Genomic DNA, 27299 nt, shown 5'->3' with positions numbered 1-27299 from the left:
GACCAAGCGAAAAATTTCGAAGGCGATTCTTTACCGCAAAATTTGTTACGCTTTTGTCTTAACACTAAGAAAAGCTGTGCGCCAGTCTTACCGATGCTGCTCTTGAGTATGCAAATTATGCAAATGTCATCACTTGATGCAAGCCCCAATTACCGTCACGCCTCGAGTACGCTGACGTGGCAGCCGGAAAGTGCTTCAGACTTTGTTTTTCTCCTTCTCGTCGACAAATATGTTTTCCTCGGGATCCAGTAACTGACATCGGAGAACATTGAGAACTTGATTTTGACGACTTATTTCATTACATAAAAAAAAATCATTTTATAAGCTTATCACGAAGCGCCCAGTGTGCTTTCGTACACTGGGCGAAAGCACACTTAACGAAGTTTGCATAACGAAAATTTTCAAAATATCATATTACTGCCTGTGGGCCGCTTATTTGCCTCTTATGTGCCTGTTTAAAAAATTAAAGCGAGAATGAGGGGAAAAAAAGAAAGAAAATCTAGACAAGCAAAAGTAAAATTGAAGCCTTTGCGAATGTGTGCTTCTGATTAGCTTCCCGCCTGCTAGAACAACTTGGTTGTCGGTGCTAAGAAGCACTTTAGTAATAAGGGCAGGATATTAATAAGGGTGGCACAGCTTCAAAATAATGCCAAGAAAAGCAAATAGAAACGTAGCAGTTGCAGTAGTGTGCCTAGGAATAAAGGGCTAAGTTCGCTCATCCCTAAGCTCCAGGTGTGTTTTACGTGTTCCCACGCACCAGTGCTTGACGCTGCGCAGCTAGAATGGAGGTACAGGACACACTTGCCGATGCTTTGAGATTCGCGAAGACGAGGTCTACAAAACTGGCTGATACAGAACTGGATATATTTGAGCTTTTCGACTCCCTCAGTAACATTACACCTACCATCGCACAATCGTGCCATCTCGGTATCAGCTAAACCCAGGAAAGCAGTGTGGATATCGACTGGACCATGATACCTACAGTGATTTTATACGCTTGCTAGCTTTTTTTTTCTTATACGGCATTAGTCTTTCCGAAAATAGTACAAAAGACATGGCCAACGACTCAGAAGATGACCACACAGGTGCTGGCTCGCAATTGAAATTTTTTCCCAGAAACAACAGGTATGAAAAAAAAAAATATCTGCGCTGAGTCACTGAATTGTTATTTTCTAAACTTCTGTATTTGTTGCTTCCGGAACAGAACTTCAGTTCCGAGTCCGCGCTTGTGCCATCCTCTACTAGGTCTGTGTGCGTGTCCTAAGAGCTGTATTTTTTTTCGAATGCTGGATCCACAACAAACTACCCAGCTCTTAGTGTTATTCGGCGTGCCCTTTATTTTGTTTTCGCAGTGATGCTTTCATTGCAAAAGAACGGGAGTTAGCGTTTAAATTATTGAGCCAACGACCAAGCTCGCCGCTGATAGAGGATTGTTGTAAACCGCCCACATTGAGGAGCACCACGTACCAATTCCACTTTCTAGAACTGACGCAGCACGGAAGCTCCGCCTGCTTGCTCCGCAGTGCACCACGTCGCAATAGAATGAGCCACTTTTAAGAAACACTCGACTGTACTCCCGTAATCCAACGTTAAGTCTCCGAGCGCCATCACAGCTTCGCCGTGGAGACGCCACGCTCTTGTATCGACTGTGGCTGGGCGTTGCCTTCACCAAAGCCTATGTATTCCGCATAGGTATGACCGACACCGCAACCTGTGACCACTGCGGCCATGACGAATCAATTGACCATATTTTGTGCGCTTGCCCGCAGTTCAGTTCACAGAGGGAATGCCTTCGCCACGAAATTGACCAACTAGACCACCAACCGCTATCGGAAAAAAAGAATTCTACACCACCGAAGGGACCTAACGTCACAGAAGGCCGCGCAAGCGCTGTTGCGCTTTCTGCCATCTACCGGCCTTTGTGAACGTCTTTAACTGGAACGCCTTTTGTGTGTGTGTGTCTCCATGTGTGCGTGTTTTTTTAGCGCTCCCTGTCATCTTTCTAAGCCCTATCTCCCATCCCCAGTGTAGGGTAGCAAACCGGAGACTGATATCTGGTTAACCTCACTGCCTTTCCTCTTCGTCTCTTTCTATGTTCTTGTAAACATGCAAGGGTGCAGCTTACAATCTGAATAGCGCGGGTGTCTCGCCCGAACGCGAGTTGGACAGGAGTAACGTGAAGATGAGCCGTAGCCTTCTGAGACCCCAATTCCAATTGCAGCACACTGCACTGTTCGCGTAAAAATGGCCTTAACTGGTCCTATGGTTTCGCATTCCAGAAAGCGAGGTGCGTGCGATGTTTGGAGAGTCAGAGGGCAGGAAATGGCAAAAAAGGGATAAGCTTCCTTTTTTGAAAACAGGCAGCAATCCCGTAATATTGAGCATCGTATGATCTGATATCAGACGTTGTGCTATTTACCAACAGCTAGCACCACTCTAATCATCCCGAAGTGCCACTCCTCAATACTGTGTGTCGCTATTTATTGAAACAGGCCATTACTCGAGTTGAAAACAAGTGGATATTTTTCGCATGTCTTTTCTTTCCCCTTTTTTATATCCATTCACCAGAGTGCTTAGAGAAAAAAGTGGAATAGAGAAATACAGGGACTCTTAATCACTGCTGTGATCATCTGCTGTGTACATGTATGATGATCGTGGGTGGCTGAGTTCGTGTGTTTGTGCTCTGCGCGTCTATTTCGGATTTCTTCGTATCTTTCTACTTCTCTGTTTCTTGTAGGGTAGCAAATCAGATTTTTCATTCCGGCTAACGTCCCCGCCTTTCTCTTTTATTTGGCTCCTCTTCTCGTACTCTCTCTCTTTCTCTCTTCTTACAAAATGGGTGTTTATTTTTACTGTTTTGTAAACCACACCAAACGCCTCGGTACTCTCCGTGGTAACTTGTGTCACATGGAAATAAGGTAGCGTCTCTTACGTCACGGCTGGTAGCCCGCCGATGATGACGCACGGGAATTCGTGAAAGAGCGAGTTTTGAGTCGCATTCAATCTAAGACAAAGAAAGGCACGACAGAAATCTCCACTTCAGCGCACACACGTGATTCTTCAGAATCACTGGACACACAAAGGAGAAATCAAGCAAGCAAGCAAGCAAGAAAGAAAGAAAGAAAAAGTACCACTACGTATCTCAAAGCGAAGTGCTACCCACCAAGGGACAGTGTTCAAACAAAAGCAGGCCGGGTTAACGATTTTGGCAAACGTTTTAACGGCAAAGGAGGGAAGAACGGCGGAGGAGGACAAAGAAGAAAAGAAAGGCGAACGACCGGAAAAGAAGATGCGCATCAAAGACTTTTCCGTTCTCTACTTCGATCACATTTCGGGGCGATCCAAATACAGAGCTCATGGGGGCGCCGTTGCCCGCAGCCCCGAATTTTTAAGCGCAAATTTCCACGGCTAAGAAGCCCTTCCCTTTCTTCGAGGTCATCATTTCTCTCGGCTCCTTCGGCGAGATTTCTTCCAGAGCACCCCCCTCCCTCCCCCTTAGTGTATATATACGTCCCACTTCCCACCCTCCCCTCAGTCCCAACGATCCAGCCCTCCCTCCAGGTTCGACACGAGCCTAATTAAATCACGAAGAATCCGCCCGACGATGCCTGGCCGCTTTAAGCGATCAAGTGCGACACACGGATTCACTTTGCCTTTCGCCCGTTCTTCATCTTTTGTGCACCATCACTTGGCCTTATCGCTGCCCCTGCCGAAGCCTGTCTTTCTCTTTTATCTTTCATAATGTCACACTCAGCGGTTACTTTATCTGTTCTTGTTTTTACCTTAGTCTGGTAGCAGTCATCTGCGCTCTCCCCAGTGTTTCTCAATCAGTTATTTGTTCTTTCTTTTATTGATATCACTGCCAGCAGTAGCCACGTTCGAGATCTGCGATATCTGAGCTGTCATTAAAACTCTCGAACTACGTTATCGTCTGCGTTTTCCTCCCGTTAAATGCACTCATAGTGGCAGCACAATTCTCGCACCAACTGAAATTTAATTACAGGCATTTCTTCGTTTTTTTTTTCGTGCGACAAATTCGTTTTATTGTTGCTATTCTTACGTGTGACGGGATTTTTTGAAGCTCTGAGGTTTTTACGAAAGGCTCTGTGATCGTTAGCAGATAAGCACGTAAGTGCCCCGACACTCGGTAATGGCGCAGATCCAGGTATTATGAGCCCAGTAAATGCAGTTGTCCTTAAGCACTCTCTTTATCACTTGTAGTCTGTCATTACAGTTGTGTCCCACAAGTGCAATTCTATGACCTTTGTATCTCTGCCACCTGTGTTGCAATTTGGTGCGAGCTGATAATTATTTTCTTGCCGAAGACATGTGAACGGGCGCCTTGCGAAGCATCGCCTCGGTATCGGCATAGTGCGACTGAGGACTCTCATAGCTTTTACTGCTTAAGTTCTTTTCGAGAATCAAGTTTTCTGCAGCATAAATATCTGACAGCTCCATTTATTTACGCAAGCAAACCTTTTATTATTGTCGTGAAATAAACTGGTGGTGACTTTCTTTTTAAATTCTTGGAGTATATTTTCTCGAGAATGCTCTTTGGCAGTGGCTACGGCTGATAATTCTAACGGCGAAAAGCAGAATAAGAATGGGTGAAGTACGGATGCGCATATATGACCAAACGAATGAAGAAATCGATGAGCACGAGCTACAAATCAAGTAACGAAGAACAGAAATCATAAAGCGTTGCGACAGGGATGATATGACAAATGAGATTTTTGACTCAGACCGGCCATGAGGTTCCTCATGTAACAGCACAAGACTACAGCATGCAAAGAAACGCATAACGCTTTTCTATTAATTGAATGGTTTCGTTGCCGTCACGTCTTGAGCGGCTGCCGTGTCTGTCGGCTTCATGTGCAGTTGCGACTCGAGCGAGTATCGAGCCCCTGATATATATATATATATATATACATATATATATATATATATATATATATATATATATATATATATATATATATATATATATATATATATATATATATATATATATATATATATATACCACGCAGCCTTTAAGACCACTGAACTCCCGCTCACACGCATCAGTCGCAGTCACGCACACTTTGCTTTCTCCTGACAAGTATGCAGACCCCCCTTTTCCCCGAGTCGGCTAGCCGGCACACGAATATCGCGCACCTCCCATTTGCGACGTATCTGCTGCACTGCTGGCGCACGGTCGGCGACTCTCCTTTGATCTTTTGTTAACAAACCGCACGCGCAGCACTGCCGACAGAGTTCGCGTGCGCCGAAGCACGCCGCTCCCTGCAGACAATCTGGGCGCATCGCACACGCTGACGTTTGCAGCATAAGCCAAGGTGGCCTATTTCGGGAAGCGTGTTATAAGGGCGCGCGCCACTGATTGCTTGTTTTGACCCAAAATGGCGGGTGGGCCGGCTGCACGGTAAAGGCAGCCAGGAACACGACGAAGACGAGTCAACGAAAAGAGCCAAGGGGAAAGGGGAAAAAATAATAAAGAAGACCGGTCGGCACGGCATAGTTTGCATTCTTTTCTCGCATCCCGCCACCATCTGTTCTCTATTGTGTAGACAGTACGCAGCGGCGGGGCTGGCTGGCGTGCTTTATTAAAAGAGAGGCAGCACGCCGACGCACATCTTCGATCTCTGCAGTCGGAGCAGTGCGCAACGACAGCGCTGTCACTTTTTTTTTTCGTCCCTTTCGAGAGCACCGCGTTGTCTACGGAAGCTTTACGATGCCTCTATCGCCGTAAGTCGCGCACGAACCAAACAATGGGGTATGTGTATTAGGCTGTGTTGGCTAAATGTAACACGACTGCAGCTCGTGACCGAGTGGTTGCCGCGAGGGTGGAAGCAGTGGCCTGACTTAGGTGTCTCTTTTACGTGCCGCGTCTGACGAGGTTGGACGTTCGTTAGCGTTAAGCGCAGCACCTCATTTTGGACATGGTATCTTCGCAACCCGGCGACCGGCCATCACTGAGGCTGGTTTCAAGTAACACGAGTGGGTTGAGACCTTTCTTGAGGAGGTACACCGGTCTTGAACAATTGCGCTTGAAGTTAGCCTAAGTAATTATTGTTGGATTCTATTCGCCTTCTTGTTGAGTCGATTAGGAAGGCAGTAATATACGTGGCAACAATAATAAAAAAACACTGTGCGTCCAAAGAACAAAAAAAGACCTACTGATTGGCTTACAATGAACGGACATGATAGCCACCATGGCATCATTTAGAAAGTGATTTGATGTTTTAATCGGCGTCGATATGGAGACAAAGGGGTTCTGTCCTGCATAGCTTTTTGTCTATGGTACGTAGATAGATATGCGACAAGACTTTAAGTTGTATTCAAACTCAATGAAAACCGCACGGAACGCTGACGAAAATACAGAAAATGGGCCCAAATTGTCAGAAATACTAAATTAGAGCACGAACCGGCCAGGTCTGTGAAAAAGAAACTGTTATTGAGGTGACATAAAACGCTCACTGCAGGTGGCCGTATGTATCCAGTTCCTGCATGCACAGGTTAAAAACAGCGCCCTTTCGGGTCAGCAACCTCAGCCCCGATAATTTTCGTGGTATAGCAAACCGCGTACCATTCAGCATTCGCTTGAACTGTAATCTAAGAGGTGCTGCGTATGTTTCTGTTCGGTGAGCTCACAACTCGTGGCTATGGCGTAGCACTGCCGAGGTCGCAGGTTTTACTCAGGCTGCGGCGGTCACATTTAAATGGGGACAAAATCCAAGAACGCTTCTGTACGTATATTCAGGCACACGTTAGAGAACCTCGGGTGGTCTAAGTTCACATGGCCAGACTCGTAATCAGATGCTGGTTCTGGCACGTAAAACGCCAGATTTTCTTTTTTGCGAGTTCATATGATAAGTAAATAAATAAATAAAAAAACAATCATGGAATAGTACGAAATTAGGTATAAAATAAAATTGAAAGAAAAAAAATAGCAATTTTCGAATCTGTTTCACTTTCTTTTTCTGGCATGCAAATGCTTCCGTTTCTTTTGTGAAGCGGCGAAGCTTCGAAGACGTGCGCTCTGAGTAATGCCCACGGCAATTCAACGACGAAAAAAAAAAAGAGAGAGAAAGCAGCGACGACAGACACAAAACGCAGTGCCAGTCTTTCCCTTTGCGAGCCTTATCTAGGAAGCCGCGAAACATTTTGTCACAGGGGAACTTAAAGCACGACACGGACTGATTCGGTTTCTTCGGAGACATCTATTATTCAGTGCTTCGCGGGGAGCGCATGGGAGGAGCTGACGAGAGAGCAAAGAGAGCAAAAGAAATAAAAAAAAACGAAGAAGGAGGAGGATGAAAGACAAACGTATTAGGCAATAAATAAGACCGTAAATACAAATGCAAACGTCAATGCACGACGCAAGTTGAAGTCTAACCATCGAAGCATGTGCGTATGCGTACGTCCGTGAGTTGCGTATGTGTATACGCATGTCTGTGAGTTACCTTTCTGCATCGACCGCGTAGTGGCCCTCACGTTCGTGGACAGGTCACATCGCGTTGCACTCTTTAAAGCACTCGGATCCGGCCGTTCCGGGAACGCCCTGGGTTATCGATTCCGCTGTTACGTAACGCGTGCGAGACGTGATCGCTTGCTCCTCGCGTAACTTGCATTGGCTTGTTCTTTCTTTCTTTAATTTTTTTTTATTTTTAAACATTCTTGTCACTGACTTTTTTTTTTGGTTCCCCAATAGTCAAAGTTAGCGGTTGGATGTGTGTCAATATGCCCTATGTCTCTTCTTTTGTCCCGTCTTTTAATCGCGCTACCGTACTTCGCTTGAAGTAGCGATTGGGGCTTAAAAATTTTATTTTCTTGTTTGTAAATGCACAGCTCACGTTTCTTAACGACGGCTTAGGCTCTACAGCAATACGGTTCCTTTCTTCCTGTTCTTGTTCTGTATTTGCACATAGTGATGGCGACAGAAAGATTTCGCTGAAATGCAAAGCCTCAATTCGCTTGTGTAGAGCTTACTAACTATGAAAAATATATCGGCGATCTTACAGAAACTGCGTGGAGTTTAAGCCAGCATGAGCCCGAAGGCAATACAATTTGGGGAATTTGGTGATTTCTGGGGAAATATTAAGGAAACAATAATCTAAAGTATCAACGCACGTTTACTCGCCGTAAACACCGAGCGAGCGGAAGGTTGCACCTCAGCTTTACCGAGGTGCATCCCAACGCAGGACACTTTTACAGAATTGGAAATAGCATGTTCGAAATTGCACTGGTGGTGTTTTCTTTTTCCTTTAGTTCTGCCGTATTGTCACCCATAGCCATATTTTATATTGTTGGTAATTTTTTTATGATTTGCCCACTGTGGAAGTTTTATGCCCACTGTGGAAGTGACACAGTGGAACAATGGTAATTAGACAAATATTGCAAATATGAATTCGGGAATTCAGGAAATGACGAATGAAAAAAAAAACAACAAGAGTAACTCGTACACTTTTCTCGCAACATGTTCGATGACATAATATGTTTCTTTGTAAGATCTTGCTGGCGCAATATACGCTTGTAAAATTATCCCCCCCCCCCCCCCTCTTCTACTGAATACAGCAGAAGCTGCACTTGAATAACAAAGACATTTTGCAGCGAACACGGCATGCTCACGGGGTATATTTGCTGGTGCATTGGATAAAATGACATCTTGGGTTTGATCTCAGCCGCGCCAGTCACATTTCAATAGGAATGAGATGCAAGAGCGCCTGTGAACTTAGACTTTGGCGCAAAACAGGCCCAGGCGGTCAAAAATAAGTCTGGAGACTTCCACTACAGCGTGCCTCATAATCGCATCGCGGTTTTGGCGCGTAAAAGACGAAAACGAAAGTAATTTTCTTTCTGATAAAATGACAGCATCAAACGAAGCGGAAAGACTGAAGAATACTAAATGTAATATAAGATCACCAATTTATTCTGTAACTATGTGCATGAGTGAAGCTGGCACCGCATATACGAAGTCACTGAAAGGCATTCGTAGACGCGGCATCATGATACAGAATGCGGTTGTCTTTCTCTGGCTGTTTCTTTAAATAGATGGTCGAAACTGGGGTGCAGCGAAGTAACCAGTTGATATTGTTGTTGACCTTTGCCCATTAAGTGCAGATGCGTCACTTAATACTGGCGACAAATATTGCATGACTAGGATACTGAATTGTCGTTGTTCAAGGATGCAAAAACCTCGTGAGAAGTGGTCGTGCAATCACAAATCCGGAGGCATGGACACGCTTGACTCTCTAGCAGCAGTTTTTCATTGAGAAAGTGCTCAAGAGAAAACGTTACTATAGGAGCATACTCTAGAAGGATCACTTGAATGAAGGTACATGGGTCAACATAGCACCATTACACAGCTGATACGCTGCCGTCTGCAGAATACGCATTTGCAACGCTTTGACCACGTACTAGTTCTCACAAATCAACGGGATGCTCAAGTGCTAACCATAAATCCTTGCACACGAATTACCGCCGCAAGACTGATGCAGCACCGCGTTCGCGAATCCCAAGGAATGGGAAAAGATTTAGCTTACCTCGCAATTTCACAACAGTCGAGGATTCCGAACGACAACAGTGCACGCAGTTGACTGCTTCCCGACCGTGCTTGCTTCTGGCGAACGCACATATCAAGACAGGCCGGAGACAAGACACCTAAGCATTAAAACTTAATCCAGTGCTGACGGTAGCGGCCTACGAGGAACAAGGTTGAAGTCTCAGCCACGGGGAGAGAGAATTGGAACTTCCGGGCAAAGAGGCTGCACGAGCGGACGTGATGTCAACGCCTTGTTTTCTTGCCCTGCTACACTGTGCACGTCACTTCCGGCACGCGCTTCGCCGGTGGTTGCTTGCTGCAGTTTGACGGCGAAAGGAGACAGCGCGGCGACGACGGGCTACCACCATCATCCGCGGCTGCAGCAGCAGGGCGGAATGGCGATGCTTGTTCGCGCCTCGAGGTTTGCCGCGCAAAAAACGGCTGCCGCCCCACCGCGGGGCCCTGTACCTCGAACCCACCGCCCGCCGTGGGTCTGGGTGGGAGAGGAGGAAGCAACGGCGGCGGCGGAGCGATCGCCACACCCCCATTTCGTTGACGTCACCGCTCCGCGTTGCTTCCGGTCCCGGGACCGCTTGGCGCCATCTGTGAACCAATCCACGCACTTCTCTGCCGCTGAACTTTCCCTTCCCCTCGCTCCGTTCTCGCAGCTTTCGTCCCTCATTCTGACGGCATAGGCAAGGCGCCGCGAGGAACCCGCGTCATCGCGGGAGAGGCTAGTGACGCAGGGGACGAACGTGTCCCCGTTTCTCCCGCTTTGATCTTCCTCAGCTGCGCTCTCTCGGCAGTGAAAACTCCCGGGCTCAGAAAGACAAGGCAAAAACAACTCAACTTGGTTCCATTTACTTCTTTGCTCTTATCGCACGCTAAACAGGTGGCAATGGGCGCAGGCTTTCGCATGCAAATGTGACCCGTGCAGTCTGAGAAATGCAGCATATGTACAGGAACAAAAGTGATCCACTAATACCTTGTAGTGAGAAAGAAAACCAACATATTCGCACGGTCAAAATTAGGCATGCATTTTGACCGATGTTTATTATTATCATTATGCACGCGAGCAGGCAGTATCGTATTTCACACTCCATAAACAGCTCACAGATGGTTACAAGATCTGTAAGAGAGAGAGAGGGGGGGGGACAAAAATGGTAGGAGCAGGAGTGTTAACCAGAAAAGCGTCTGGTTGGCTACCCTGCGCTGGGGGAAGGGAAAATAGGAATATAAGGGTGAAAGAAATTGGAAGCAGCTATACACGTGACAGAAACTTGAACAGTGAGGACAGAGACATCAAATTATTGTCAGGCAATAACTGCCCCTGCAAAGCGTGCTTTTTAGCAAGCAGACTATTCTAAGGGCAAAGCACGCTTTAGGTATCAAGGGAATGAAGTGCTTCTTTTCCCTACGGTAAAGTTGGTGAGATGCCTATTGATTTTAACATTTAGCTTGCATCGATTACCGTATGTTCCTTTTACGTAATGTGTCAAACACTGGCGCGTATGAAGCTATCGGTAGAGGATTCCGCTTAGCGGGGTTTGGAAGAAATGGAAGCTGAAAGCACTCGTCATGATGGCCATGACACGAGGCACACACGGGAGTAGACCATTAAAGAGCAGCGTTTTTAACGAATCATTACGACATTATAATGGTGTAGGAACCCTCGCGAGCTCGGCTTGATTGGGTCTCAGTATTTAGCTTTTCGTTTGAGATAGCTCCTATGTGCTTATCGTCGACGGGAAGCCACCGGTGACACCAGTGGAACAGCGGTGTTTATGAAATTATTTGACTTGACAATAAAAAAAAGGAAAAATGACGACGCCTCTTTTTACAATAATTTTTCAGTAATCAGCTGCATGTAATGCGCATGAAAAGCAATAATATTGCACTGCTATCTCCTCCTTCTAGTGACGTCGTTGAAACATAAGCGGCCAACCCATTCGAATATTTTTCTCAGGCCCTCAATTGTGCACACCACGCCAATTGCTGTTATTTTATCTACAACAATGCGCGCTATTAGCACTCTTTATCTGTTGTAGAGAGTATTGTGATGCAGCCCGAATCTCGACAGTCATGCTCAGAGCAGTGACTTTGCAAGTTCGCGCACATATAAGACGGCAGAAAAAAATATTGGAGGAGATGGTCGAAGAAATGCTGCGAAACATTTATTGTTCTCGTAATCGCCTGAACGTCTAAAAAGAAACAACCTGCAGGCTAGTACCATTAATTTTTATTTCTAATACATCACGTTATGTAGACATACTCCCTCGGATATTTGTTAACACAAACCGGTTCATTATTCTGTTAGTAATTCGCAGTTTGAGATAGACCACTGCTTTTTTAGAAGGTGCATAATAACAATAATAAAGAAATAGCACGACAAACGCAGGAGAACACAAAGAAGACATAATGAGTGCTATCGTGTGTCTGCTAAGAAAAGTAATCTCGTATTTTACGAATTATCCCTCACTTGTATTACACCTCACCTATATATTCCTCACCTATAAAGCTCATTGACCACTGGACGTGTACTGTTGCCATTACTACATTGACACTTAAATTAGGGGTAGGGGGAAGGTCGACATGCCAGAAACACCATATAGCTATGACGCATGCCGTAGTCGGGGTACTCCGGAATAATTTTGACAGCCCGGAGAGAGAGAGAAAGAGAGAGAGAGAGCAAAGAAAGAAAAGGCAGAGAGGTCAACCAGACGAGCGTCCGATTTGCTACCCTACCCTAAGGATGAGGGAATGATGGAATAGAAAGAGGAAAAAAAAAGGAGGAAGTGTTGACTGTGTGTGCAGTGGAGCACCGTGGCACCAAAATGGAGTTCCATAGCTGGTGATCTGCGTTGATGACAACTGGAATGACCAAGGAATCAGTAGGCGTTGCGTGAATAGGAAGCTGCGGGTGAGCTACGGGGCTTACTCGAGACTGGCGAGCACTGCATTAAGAGCATCCAGCCCTTGAATGTCTTCGCGGTGACGGAGTATGCAACTTTCTGAAAAGTACACGAGTGTATTTATGAGGGACCGAAGCAATCGCGGGGTTACTCAACGGGCACTATATCGAAGTAGACGAGCATTTCTGCACTTCATGCCTGTGTTCCCGCTCTCGGGAGCATACGAGGACGTGCGAGTAACAAGTAATGTGCGAAAGATGATAGGCAATGTGCCTCGAGCAGGTACCTACTTCATAACTACACACTAACCAGTGTTGCCTGAATAGTATCCCCTAACTGGTCTCACAGTTAGACCTACAGAGGATTGGAGCCATCGTTAAACATTCAGAAGGATCCCGAAGGCTCGGTATAGTATCCCTCGCAAAACCAGGCAGACGTTTGAATGGTTCAGACTGGCATGCCTAGAGCGCGCCGTTCTGAACGCAGTTCCCTCGGAGTCTTTTTAAGAACATGCCTTCAACGGAGCACTAAAGAGGCGTTTATTAATTTAAAGGAATGGATCGGATCCCTTATGGTTTTTATTGCGCATTGTACGCTGACTGCCTCACAGGAAACTTGCGCAAGAAAACTGAAAAAGAAGTTGCGGATGGCTGCTGTTAATGTCTTAAATAAGACCAGAAGCACCCGCGCTTCTTAGCAAATTTCAGCAGATAAGGAAAAAGGAAATAAAATTCGTAAGGGTCAAAATCGACTCATTCCTCAGTACTGGAAAGGAGAAAATTCGATAATGATTATACAGTGCAGATTTTGGTATTGATTCAGCATTCGTGAGGCAGAATGAAAATGACGTGGTAAAACAGATAAAAAGGAGAAACGTAAGCCTTTCTTCTTGACTTAGGGGCATTTTTCGTAACGGTGAATGAACGTGCGTTTCACAATCAGTGCTCTGCGTGCGCGGTAAACTTCAGCTTCATTATTTCGCGGTTGCGCAATCACTTAATGTCTTTCGACAATCAACCCCCCTCTTTTTTTTACTGTTTTCGATCACTGACGAGAGCGAAACGCGTGCGTATGATATTTGGCAGATTTGTCTTTTAAATTATGTTATACCAATGCGGCCGCGTAAAATGTAAACGAAGTAAAGGAATAAGACATTCTAGAAGGCGGGGGTAATTGCGAAATGTACCACCCATTTGCAGAAGACGCAATCTCTCCATCGCACGAAACACAGTCCGAACATTATCTCCTATTTCTGTTTTCTAGACTCCGCTTCGGTAAAGTTTAGTAGAAATCGATGAGCCAGCCTAAATTCGTGTAAGCCCATTCAGAGTGAAAGAAGGGGTTAACTGCTGTCAGAAGCTACAGATGCAATAGGAAAAAAATAAAAAAAGACGATTATGAAGGCACTGACACGGGCATTGTTGCACGAATGCAAAAGAACAAAAGAAAGGAATGGAGGGGGGGGGGTACTATTACCAGTACCTCGCACAGATTATGGAGCATCAGAGTGTAAGCTGTAAGACTTCGTGCTCATGTTTCAATGGAAGGTTTTGAATTGATACTTTTCCAGACTCGGCACAATCGATGCGAGATGCGGCGCCCTAGTGACAGCGTTTATTTAACTCTCCCCAGCGCTACCTTCCTACGATTTGTTTATTCAACACATTGGTTCGTGCCACGTGGGAATGTCTGAAGGAGAAGAGAAGAGAAAGCAAGGGTAGGGAAGGCAGGGAGGTCAACCAGAACAGCATCCGTTTTGCTACCCTACACTGGGGGTGGGGGAAAGGGGAATAGAAAGGCGAAGAAAGGGAGAGAGTCAGCACTGAGTACATGTGGGAGGGACACCTTACACAATGACACTATAAGCGTTCTCTTAAGCCCGTGCACTTCAAGTACCGCACTAGTGCACGAATCGCTTTTCGAGCCAGTGACGGTTGTGGCCACGGTCCGAGTATCTTTGACTCGGTGAACAGTCTCGAGTCTAGTCTGTGTAGAATTGCCCGCAGAGAGAGGCGTTGGACATCGTAGCGAGGGCAGGTACACAATAGGTGCTCGATGGACTCCTCGAACCCACAGGAGTCGCACATCGGGCTCTCGGCCATTCCCATACGGTAGGAGTATGCGTTCGTGAACGCCACTCCCAACCACAAGCGACACAACAAGGTTGCTTCGCCGCGGGAAAGGCTAGATGGCAGTTGTAGCCGTAGCGTGGGGTCCAGTTTACGTAATCTGCAATTGAAGCCACTTGATGGCCAGAGATCTTGGGACTTCTTGCGCGCAAGTAGGCGAAGTTCTCTGGCAGCGTCCCACCTCGCCAAAGGTGTTGGACGCGTCTTTGTATCTTCGTGGGCACACCGGGCAGCCTTGTCAGCTAGGTTGTTGCCGACGATGCCACAGTGAGCCGGAATACACTGAAATACAATGTGGTGTCCCCTTTCCAGAGCATGGTGGTGCAGTTCCCTGATTTCAGATGTCATTTGCTCGTAAGTTCTGTGACGTAACGCGGACTTGATGCAGTGAAGGGCTGCCTTAGAGTCACAAAATACGACCCATTTCTCTGTTGGCTCTTCGGTGATGTACATCATAGCAGCATGGAGAGCTGCAAGTTCTGCCGATGTAGATGTAGTCGTGTGCGACAGTTTGAATTTAATGTCTGAAGGCTTCAGCGCTAGACTTATGTACTGCATCCGCTGCATCATGTGCTACACAGAACCTACAGAAGTTTTGTACATTCGAACCACAGGATCTGTGCAACAAAGGTAACAAACTTGGCTCCAGCTCCCGAAAAAAATAGGAAGTTCAAGTTATGTCAGCATGCACAGCCCTTGTAAAATGTCTACAGGCTACTTCTTTGATTGCCGGCTTTCACTATATTAAGTCGTTCGGCTGCGTGGTGCTATTTGCGCGGTGCTCTTGCCACTCGAGATCCTTCGATTGTGAATACGAGAGTTTTTTTCATTGCCACGGGAATTGGAACTCATGGCATAATGCACAAACTTCCTCAAACGGACTTTAGTCAGCATGGCAGTCGTAAGCAGCGTAGCCCTTATACTTTTGACAAAGAGTGTACATGAGATTTTCCTTAATAATGATTCAAAGAAAGGCGCTGATACTTTCGAATGATCCCATACGAGTCGGTTGAAGTGCCTGTAACATCTATTGCTTAATGTTTTTCTTGCTTTTTTGTATTTCTTTGTTTTCTTTTCTCATTTCGTTTTTTCTTTTTTTGGGCGGGGGGGGGGGGTTGTTGCGGGGAGGACGAAAGTCGTGCCTTGCTTCAGGTCTGAAGTGAAGAGTTCAGGTTACAGTGTTTGCTGTTTGAGCAATATTTACGTAAGCGGTCTGTTCTCCTAGATTACGTAATGCCTCTATGACTGCTCGTATTTCTACTGAATCAAATGCCTTGTCGTCATTTACTTAAGCCATATAGAGAGGCTGATCGTATTCCGCCGATTTTCGATTACCTGATTATTGACATGTATGTGATCCATTGTACAGCATCCCTTCCTGAAACCAGCCTGTTCTCTTGGTTGGCTAAAGTCCAGTGTTGCTCTAATTCTATTGCAAATTATCCTGTTGAATATTTTATATTATACTGGGAGTAAGCTAATGGGCCTATAATATTTCAATTCTTTAAAGTCTCCCTTTTTGTGGATTAGTATAATGTTTGCGTTCTTCCAGTTTTCTGGGACACTTGCAGTCGATAAACGCTTCGTATAGAGAGCCGCCCGTTTTCCAAGCATTATGTCTCCTCCATCTTTGATTAAATCGACTATTATTCCATCTTCTCCTGCCGCTTTCCTCCGTTTCATGCCTAGCAAGGTCCTCCTGACGTCATAGCTAGTTACAGAAGGAGTTTCTGTATCCTGTTCATTACTGCTTTGAATGGAAGTATCCTGTCTCCTCTCGGTACTGTACAGGTCAGTATAGAATTATTCGGCTGCTTTTACTGTACTTTCGAGATTGCTGATGATATTACCCTGCTTACCTTTTAGTGCATACATCTTAGTTTGTCCTATGCCAAGTTTCTTTCTAACTTATTTCATGCTGCGTCAATTTTTAACTGTTTCTTCAGTCTTTTTCACGTTATAATATGGAATATCCCTAATTTTCGTCTTGTTGATCAGTTTTGACAATTCCGCGAATTCTATCTATCTCTTCAGTTGGACACTTTCATTCTTTGTCGTTTTTTTATTAGGTCCTTTGTCACTTGGGCGAGTTTGCCTACTAGTTGCCTTGGTGCCTTGACTCCCACTTCAATCGCTGTCTCTGAAGCCAGCCTAGTTAAGGTTTCATTCCTAACCGCTATGTTATCATCTGTCTGTTCTAAGGCTGCATATTTGTTTGGTAGTAGGTAGTACCCGCCTGAATTTGTCTGCTTTTACCCTTACTGCCTCTACGTTCAGCTGTGTCTTCATGACCAATTTTACTCTTTCTTTCTTCAAATTGAGGTGAACCTTCGCCCTCACTAACTTATGATTACTGCACTTTACCCTACCTCTCACTTCTACATCCTGCACTATGCTGGGATCAGCAGAAAGTACGAAATCAATTTCATTTGTTGTTTCACCATTCGAACTTTTCCAGGTCCACTTCCTGTTGCTACGCTTCCTGAAAAAGGTGTTCGTTATTCGCAGCTTATCATTTTCTGCTAATTCTACCAGCATATCTCCTCTAGCATTCCTAGAATCGACGCCGTAGTTGCTAATTGTTTGTTTACCAGCCTGCCTTTTCCCCACTTTTGCATTAATTTGCCCATTACTACAGTATACTGAGTTCGCACTTTTCTCATCGCTAATTCAACATCTTCATAAAACTGACCTACTTCATCATCATCGTGACCTTATGCATTAGAAATCCTACTCCGTTTTGCTTCTTATCTCGGAGACCTCAATAGCAGAGGACATGGCCGTTAGTCAGCACTGTATAAGCCTCACCAGTTCTTCTAATCTCACTAAGGACAATGATATCCCAAACAATGTCTGATAGGTCCTCAAAGAGTCCTGCTAAGCTAGCCTCACGCGACAGACTCCGGATGTTAAAGGTTGCCAGGGCCAGTTTCTATTACTTTCTGTTGATGATCGGGTATGTTCACTGCCGATGTCATAATCTAAATGACTCTGGCTAACTGTCCGCTAATGTGAATAATTTACTGAACAGCAGTTATTAGTTAGGATATGGCCCATTATGATCGTTTGTTTGCACACGCGCACGCACGCACGCACGCACACACACACATACACACACACACACACACACACGCACACACACACACACACACACACACACACACACACACACACACACACACACACACACACACACACACACACACACACACACACACACACACACACACACACACACACACACACACACACACACACACACATACATACATACATACATACATACATACATACATACATACATACATACATACATACATACATACATACATACATACATACATACATACATACATACATACATACATACATACATACATACATACATACATACATACATACATACATACATACATGTTAAAAAGACAGACTTAAGAACAGGGATATTGAACCGATAATCACTCGTTTCCCTTACAATAGGTTTTGTTTCGCACTACAGCCTGCTCTAAATCCAGCGATATAAGGCAGCCACAGCTGTGGCGGGATAAGTAGTGTTACTAGCTATGTGCTGTAAAATATTACTGACGTAAGCTTCTCGACCCATGCGTCTTTATGATGGAGAAGCCCTGTTTGACAAGCGCTCAGATAACGGTCAGCAACGTACGAACACAGGCAAGCGGAAACCTCGGACGAATTTCGCGCAGCGTCTTAACCAACATATAATTTCTGTCACGAGTAAAATGTTGAACGTGACACACGTCCCTGCTGGCAACAATGTTGCTTTGCCAATGGTGGCAGTCCTACAAAATCAATCACTGTGACGCCACTGCTCACGCGTAAGCCATCGTTTCCAACCGCGGCTGAAGTTTCTTTCCAGGGGCTTTAACCCCAGCTGGCTCGTTGACACCGTAACCGTGCGAACGCACTCGTGCCACTGCTCGCGCGTTCGTCGTCATCGTTTTCTTCGGCAACTGGCTCTATTGCCGCTCATCACGTTAGCGTTCCCATACTGCCTCTCCCTCAGCGGAGGTGCTGACGACCCTGGCCCACTACCAGTCGGTGCAGTCTCAAATTGCTTGTCTCAATATACCGCGAAATGAAAACACGAATGTATATAACGAATGTACAACATGAATGAGCGCGGATGTATAAAAATAAATGCGTGTGCGTGCCTGTCGTCACGATGACCATCGATAAAGACAATAAATGTGTTCGTACCGTTGTTTGACATTATGTCTCGCCTATTTGGCGTGTGCTACACAGCTTCGCTGGTCATCCACATACACAGAGTGGAGTGGCTCGTGATTTTTAAACCCTTAGTCGAAGTTACGTGAAACACCCTCTGTAGAAGACTAGCCTAACCTAATGTAGCATGGAGAGATTGCCAAAAGGAAACTGAGTTATAAATCTGCCAGCACCATGTCGATGCGCTTTTCCCCGAATATAAAGCCTACCGATCAATAAACGGTACTGCGCTCACGGTGTCTTATTCAATGACGAACAGCGGAAGAAGCAAAAATACTTCACTTATATCGTATCATTTGCTGATGTTAGCGTATTGGTACGTTAGGTAAATACTTTATTGTTTAAATGAAGGCTACATTGTAAGAGTGCGTCACGTGGTAATTTGAAACGGCGGAAGGAACCACGGAAGATTAGCTTCGCAACGGCACGTGTTTTTCGACCGGAGATGAGAGATTCGAGTTAAAGTCTGCACTAGAAAAAGAAATAATCAAAAAGCAACTCATCAGGCACTTCCTTCCTCTTCGCAACAATGTCATTAGATTTCCGAAGCGCCAATTCCACTCAGAGATTTGCTCTGATTTACTAATCTCCCTGCGTCTCGCGTTCATTACTGCGACGACTGAAGCGGCCGCATTTGGGATAAGAGAGGAAGAACAAGGCGGAAAAGAAATAACTTCACCAACCAGTAAATGGGGATGTGTAGAACAGAAGACATCATCAGGACGCAACCGCGGACTTCCGCGCCAAGCCGATTACCAGTGAAGAAAAAAATTTGCTGATACATGCACTTTCTTTCTATGGTTTAAGAGAATACCGAAGGAAGTAAAAAAAAAATAGTCAAGGAATCTCAAGTGTTCGTTATGGTCCTATTTAAAGGACCGTGATTGAGGGTCTTTTTTTCTGCAGTTCGACTTGTGATCTTCGTCAGAGATGACGTCGATGTCTTCTCTGTCGACAAGGCGTTTACCCCGCGCTACTGACGGAAAAACGCACTTGCATTTCTACAAGACCCGACTTGGTTCTATAATAAATGTTAATCGATGTTCTTTCATTAGTAGACTAGCATCTGCGCTTGGCACAGGTTTGTTACAGAGCAGGAAAACGCAAAGCTGCAATTGCAGAAGACACGAGGACAGACCTACGCCCAGAAATAGTGCTTGTTTCACGTAGGGCCTTTCTCAAATAGAGCAGCGGTTCGCTTTTCCACGCCCGTACTTGCAGAGTGAAATATTTGAACTTTCCCTTCATGCATCGCATGTGAGGGTGTATAAAACTTCAAACAAAATACTGCTTCAACTGGGCATCAGCAACACTTTCAGCGAACTGGCGGAAGCCCTGCTTGAAACGCAAAAAGCCAGACTCAAAAGCACCCCTGCAGGGAGAGCGCTCCTGACTAGACTGGGACGGGACACGAGTGGACACGTAGATAGATACGCAGACGTGCTCGACTGCTTAAGAAAAACAATAAGCGTTAGGCCAGTACCTAAGAATATGGACCCCAACCTCCACGAGAGCAGAAGGCAGGCGCGAGCCGAATACGTGGAAAAGACACTCGCGCTACTAGAGAACACGGTGTACACGGATGCTGCCACGTACCCGCGAGAAGGGAAGCGCATGGCCACGGCGGTGGTGGTGGACGGCGACGGGAATCTGACCACATGTGCGACGGCAAAGGCAGCCGACACAGCGGAGGCCGAAGAAATTGCCGTGGCGCTGGCGGCAGTAGAAGGATATAGGACAGGCAGGCCTCTAGACATCCTAACAGACTCGAAGGAAGCGTGCAGAAATTACACGCGGGGCAGGATTAGCAAAGCCGCCCTCAGAATTCTTGGCGGAGCCAACTTCGCCGAGAGGAACGTTACGCACAAGTTAATTTGGATTCCGGCCCACGCAGGCATAGAGGGTAACGAAAGGGCAGACAGCCTAGCTCGAGAGACCACGTTCCGAGCAGAGCAGTCGCGCGCCCCGGAGTATCACCCACACGCTTGTGAGGGAGGATACACAGAAATCTTAAACTTATACAGAGGGACGAGAGCCAAATATCCCCCACCGCACAAAGCTCTAATGCAGGAGGAAGCAACGAGTTGGCGCAGATTGCAGACAAACTCCTTCCCAAATTTATACATCCTAAACAAAATGTACCCAACACAATATAGAGACACCTGCCCATGGTGCGGGGCCACACCCACACTATACCATGTCGCATGGGAATGTAAACACAATAAATCATTCCACCAACACAATAACCCGAGTGCGGAGCAATGGGAGAGTCGGCTTACCAGCTGCGAGCTCATGGCCCAAAGGGCCTTAGTGCAGCACGCTAGTGAGGTAGCTAGGCTCAGTGGAGCCCTGGAATAGGGGCCCACCCTTGCTGGAAGAGGCTCCAAGTCGCCAGCGCCCAAGACGACCGAGACCTCGAGACGCTAAATCCTTGAAGGAACCAAAATAAAGTTTCTCTCTCTCTCTCTCCTATAATAGGATAGTTTCAACGTGGCTGCTATAATACAGGCAACCGTGAAATTCAGTGCACTGATTAACATAACTCGCGGTTCCGGCCCACCCTGTATAGTTAGAGGAGTAGATTTCTTAGTCAGCACTAGTAAAGGAAGCGAAATCCTTCCACACATGCTTCCTTTTCGTAAACATACTGTGATATTTAACCCACATCTGCATTTAGTTCTTGAATTTGTACTCAACGCATTTATCATGCCTAATATAATAGATATTGTGAGGTAAAAGTAGGGGCTGGCTTTTTATTGAGCCCGAGGGTCAAGACGAAGGGCCTCCAGACACAGACCACACGCGCGTCGTATACACGATTATATATATGGTTCCGTCATACATCATTCAGGGTTTAAGGTTACATATCAAATCATCTTTTCATACAACCACCAGGACTTATCACGCAACGTTTCCGCAGGAACACTATGACGTAAGGAACACATGGTACATACAACATACATGGTAAATGTCTCCACACTTATGTAGTCTAAAGTATCAAAAGTACAAACGATACTGTCGCCTAATAACACATTGTCTAGTCAGCAGGTGGTACATTCCTTATCTTTCCATTTCCCCTTCCCCAGCCCAAGGTAGCCAGTGAGATACTTACCTTTAGGTTAAGCTCACAGACTTTCTAATCTCATTTATCTCTTTCTCTCCTTACAATATTTGTCAAATTAGACTCTCAACGGGATATTCATTTAAACTGGCCAATCTCTTAATTAGACCTAGACGAGCTGTACTCCACTGGAATGTTTCTTTCTGTCTTTATCGCATCGCGCAGCACCACTTTGTTTTGTTTCATTTAGCAAAATTTATGCTAAAATACTTAAATTTGCTAGATTTCGCTCCGAATAAACGGGCTACCTTGGTGGCGACAATTTACCACGGCTCTACAGCCAACACTTCCCAGGCACACACTGAAGTCAACGTGGTCACACCGTGTCACCACGCGTATACGCATTTCAAACACGACTGCGCATTGAATAGTCCCACTTGTGCCCTGCTCTCTCATTCATTCCCAGCGGTCAGACGTCCATCTCTGCACATCTATTCCTACATTCGTGCCGCATTTTATTTTTTCGCCAGGCTAGGCGACGAGCAGGGGGAAAGCCTTTCATCGAAGCGGCTGTGACGACGCAGTCAGCCGACATCAGTGCCGCCGACGTAGCTCGATGGGGGACCACCGATCGGAACCGAGGTGGCTCGCCTTTCAGCACTGGGCCGTCGGGCGCTGACACTGACACTGACGCCGTCGTGAAAGGGCCTTGGGCAGCGAGGGCGAGCGCGCGTAACGGGCACGTAAGCGGGCACCCACCGCCCCAGTCGTGGGAGCGCCCGGGAAAGGGGGGGGGGGGAGAAAGTTTCCGACTAACCTTCCACGCGGAAGAAGGCGGGATGACACGAGGAACAAAACGGGTGGATTCGCGTCGCCGTCTGGGCTAGCGTACCGTTCCGCTGGAGCTTCCCCTCCCCCCCCCCTTCCTCCTCCTCGCCCTTGACGTCGCTCTGTGTTGGCTTCGTAACGGCAACGAAAGGAAGGAAGACGGCACGTCGAAAAGAGCAGTGGATCGGCGTCGATTCGACCATTCGGTAAAGGGGCAAGATAGCGCGAACCGGAAGGGAGGTTTGAGTCGTGCGAAAAGTCAGTGACGCAGTTGGTATGCTGTTCACCTGCAGTGTTTAGCCCGGCGGGAAATCAAACGGAACTTACTGGAGTCGAAGAGACGATTCGTTCGCATAGAGAAAATACGCGTTTAGTAGTAGCTCTGCCACGCGAGAAAGAAGACGCTAAAAATCGCGCCGACTGAATGACAGGATTAACAAGGTGTTGAACGTCGCTCGGCCAATTTTGACAAGGCTTTGTGATCGATCAGTGAGTCGGTGCATCACATTCCCATTAATCGCTGGGCCATGAAATTTAAGCTTGCTGTAGCCTGCATTTATCCCGGTACCTCGACAAGCATAGCTGACAGCGCCCATATGAGACTTTCTAACCGTTGATAAAGAATTCTTTTTTCGAAAGCTGTTCTGTGATGCTCGCCTCCGAAATGGCTGCGCACAAAGTGATGAAACGCAAAACAGTCATTCTTCGCAATCTACGACCGTTTATATGCCGCACTCGAGCCCTCTAAATTCGAACACTGCGACTCGGTTACGACAGTTGCATGACGACGCTGGATTGACGTGTTGCATGGCGGATAGAATAAATGATTGCACGAATTGACTGCTCTGCCTAATTTAGGGTTAGCTCGTGGACAACAATATCGACGCACGGCCGTCCCGCGACGCACACACCGCAGACACGTCGCCGCCTTCCGCGCCAGCTAGCGATGCCGCCCATGATCGGGGTCCCGGGCAGCCGGCCACCCTGTCCAGACCCACTGCGAGGGGCCGACTCGGTCGTGACGTCCGCGTTTGACGTGGCCTGAGCAAGCAAGCGGACCAGAAGGAAATCAACAGACGGATCGAAGGGCAGCCAGGGGGAAAACAGGTCGTCGCGCACAGCCACACGCCTCCAGAGAAAACAGCCAACAAACGCGACAACAGATTGAGCTTGGTTTCGTCACCGGAGGCACGCCTTTCTGCTTCACAATCTTTTTTTTATCTTTCCCTGTACCCTTCTAGTAAGCGTTCAGCCTCTCCAGCTGCTTTTCTTTTTCACTTTCTCAGGACTCGCCTTATTTCTCTGTTCAGGCCACCCGAGAATGTGCATTTCTTCTTTCGTTTCGTGGTCCACGCCCTTGCATACATGGCAGATTTGCTCAAGGAGCATAGGTATATTTATTTATTTTTTATTACTGTTTATTACTTTTTCTGCATATATACATGCATCTTTTGCGTTTCAATTTTCTTTTTGCCACGTCACACATTCGTATAGGTGCCGCGTTCATGTCCATGTGTGTGAGCTCGGAAATTGTGTTTCGTGCTCTTTCTTTCTTTCTTTCTTTCTTTCTTTCTTTCTTTCTTTCTTTCTTTCTTTCTTTCTTTCTTTCTTTCTTTCTTTCTTTCTTTCTTTCTTTCTTTCTTTTTCATTGTGCACGAGGCACCAGAGTAGGTGACCAAAGCACCTGAATATGGCCGGGAGGCTTGAAGCTAGGTTGTTTGAAAGTGGTGGATACGCTTCAAATATATCCGGCTTGTTTTCGCTCTTGTCTCTTGTTGATCTCGCTTTCTGGTACCTCACCCATCACTCAAAAAAAAAAACATAGAGGCACGGAGAGAGTGATTTCCTGCCACGCTTACTTTGCGCACTGGCATATAAGTACGCATGCCTGCGTACTTATAAACTCGAGAAGCCATGCGTCATATTTATTCTGTGAGTAGAGACTTACAAAAATACCACGTAAAGCTTGCGCTGCAAGAATCGCTTCTATAGAAACTGATGTTTTCGTCGCTCGCACGCAAGTAGGCACGGAAATTCGTTGACCACGTGAGCAAGACGTCTTACGAAGCACCCACTCTCTGAGAATGCACGAGATGGAAATTCTACAGTGCGAGGAAACCACACCAGCAATTTTTTTTTTCTATCTTCGTGGAATGACCAGTGAGATCGACTTACTCACACTTCATAAATTGTGCATACTTGGTGAAATTTAGCACCGAGTCTTCCTAGAATGATCACTGCAACGTTTACCGACATAATTTGAGTATGCAGCGTGGAAACGCGTTATCATTGTCAAAGAGAAAAGTTCCAAAGTGTACCCAATACTCCTGTAACTCAAGCAGACGTAACGCACTACGGCTTAATGCATTCGTAGCTATGTCTCGAGTTCCCGCGCACTCGCGTCATGGTCATATTTGCTAAGGTTTTGTGATGTCCAAGGAGCGCTGCGTCCTTTCCTTGAAACGGCGGTGGTAATCTGCTAATGGCTGGTTCCTACTTTCTCAATTTCGCACGGTAATCTTGCCACATCAAACGGGTAAAAGAAAGAAAGAAAGACGAAGAACCAAGTTCTGTCTGCGCGTTTTCAATATCTCTTAGCCAGGTTCCTTTTCTGCGAAACGCCAAGACACTGCCACGCTCTCGTAATTCGCTTATTCGCTTCGGTGCTCACTCATTTTCTGTTTGAGAAAGTGAACGCTATATATTTGCGCTTCACATATAGTATATATACATACATGCGTGGTTTCCCAGAATTCTGTAGCGCCAACAGTCGCCAGTAATGGTCATTATCATATCGAACTTCAGTTTCATGCGAAAATACGCATCAAAGGCGAAGTTACCACGCAGTAAATACCGAGAAATAAACAAGATATATGACATGCCCTCGATTTCCACCTCCCCACTCTTCTGCGAAACGAAGCGTCGATGGCAGAAACATTGAACGAAATTTCTTTTCTCTAAATCAAAGAACAAACGAAAAGGAACTGAAAGAAAAAGCGGCCACTCCTACGCACACAGACGCAGGAACGCACGTACACACGTACATGCTAAGGCTTTCTACGCACACACGCGCATGCTCGCGCGCTGTATTTGATAGACAGATAACGCGGAGAAAACGTCACGTTGTTGTTGCACCCACACTTCCTCGCGTGGATCCGTGCGACCAATAGAGGGACGAGGGGACGTTCGCGAGCGGGAAGCAAATCTCGAATCCCCGATATCATGGCGCGATCCACAATTTGCGGCTCGGGAATCGCATTAGGTTCGCATTTTCCGTCGTCGACGCCGCCACGAGAGAGAGAAGCCGGTCGAAAGTAAAATTACACAGAAGGTGATTATAAACTCATTAGTCAATCCGCGGTCCCTCACCGCATCCATCGGCGAAAGGACGAAACTCTCAGCAACGCGCATTCGCGGCTGCGAAAGCGACGTTGTCCGATCCCTCTATATATTGTCGATCTGCGTGGTTGTGGGTGTGCGCGCGTGGACGCCAGGTCGCGACACACAAATGCGTCGCCGCGGTGGGGCGGCTGTCCACTGCAGATATCAACCATATACTATAGTGCCGCTGTGGCGTCGATGAGCGCTGACGCGGTTCGAGCGAACGCTGCAGCCGCAGATGCCGCAGTGTGGACAACACTCTCGCGTCTACACACACGCACGCACAATGCCCGTGGGGCTGGTGTGGACGACGACAATGCGTCCTCTTCACGCTCGAGCTCGGTCGCCGACGGGTGATTAATTTCTCGTTTGCTGCGCGGCCTCGGCGAATTCGTTACAGCAGGGAGATGGGACGTGTGAAGGATCCTTCCGATATGGGGAAACAAAAAAACGACCACGCCGCAACACGCTGCTAAGGGTACGAAACAGGTCTGTGTTAGGTTTGCGTACAGTTTCAACGCTCCGAACGCAAAAGTGTGTGTGTCAAGTTTCCAACGTATCCCAGAATTGAGGAAATTATTATTTAATCAGTTGGTGTCCTCCTCTTAGGACGTCTTGCAACGTTGTTCTCCTTGTAGGAACGTAATATAATGTAAACGCACTCGAGACGTAGCGTTGAAGAAAGAAATGTCACAGTTATAGTTCCTATAGTGTGGTACGCTTGAGATCGCCTCCGGATAGTGCTGAGCGAAGCAGTGCAAGTGACAGTTTCGTTTTCAGCGGCCAAAGAGAAGATACAGTGCCATTACAGGTGCAGGAAGACGTCGGTTGTCTATAAATCGCCAGTTTTGAGACAGGGTCACATCAGAATAGTGCTGTTTTTTGGAACAACCTCTTACTTCGAGTAACTAGAAGAAAACTAAGAATGACGATAGAACATCGTAAAACGAAGCCGGAAGAAGTATATGCGCCTTGCGCCTTCGTGTATCTGCCGACATTAAACATTCACAAATATAGTTACCAGTGACAGACAACTGTACTGTCCAAGCATCTTCCGGTTTGTTTTGCTCCAAGCTGACACTAGATATCAGCGAGCGTAGTTAAAGGATAGTGGTAGAGAACGGACCGACGAACCGACGATTACGTGTTATTTATACACGCCAATCAAGTAGAGATGCAATTAACGTGTTTCCTGCCCTGCT

General features: G+C 46.4%; 1 protein-coding gene across 4 annotated transcripts in view; it reads right to left on the bottom strand.

Annotated features, from left to right (window-relative positions):
- The window catches only part of LOC139052454 (alpha-2C adrenergic receptor-like), a 744579-nt gene that overhangs the window by 339645 nt on the left and 377635 nt on the right, over positions 1–27299 (bottom strand). The window contains exon 1 of one of the 4 annotated variants that reach the window (XM_070529564.1): positions 9543–9950. The exons of the other annotated variants lie outside the window; for them this stretch is intronic. The gene's annotated coding sequence lies outside the window, so the exon portion shown is untranslated. Of the gene's footprint in view, positions 1–9542; positions 9951–27299 lie in introns of those variants that run through there. 4 annotated transcript variants of the gene reach the window in all.

This window comes from Dermacentor albipictus, unplaced genomic scaffold (assembly GCF_038994185.2).
Source record: "Dermacentor albipictus isolate Rhodes 1998 colony unplaced genomic scaffold, USDA_Dalb.pri_finalv2 scaffold_23, whole genome shotgun sequence".
NCBI classification, from domain to species: Eukaryota; Metazoa; Arthropoda; class Arachnida; order Ixodida; family Ixodidae; genus Dermacentor; species Dermacentor albipictus.
Note: the sequence above shows the minus strand (reverse complement) of the source record. Positions and strands in the feature narration are given on the sequence as shown.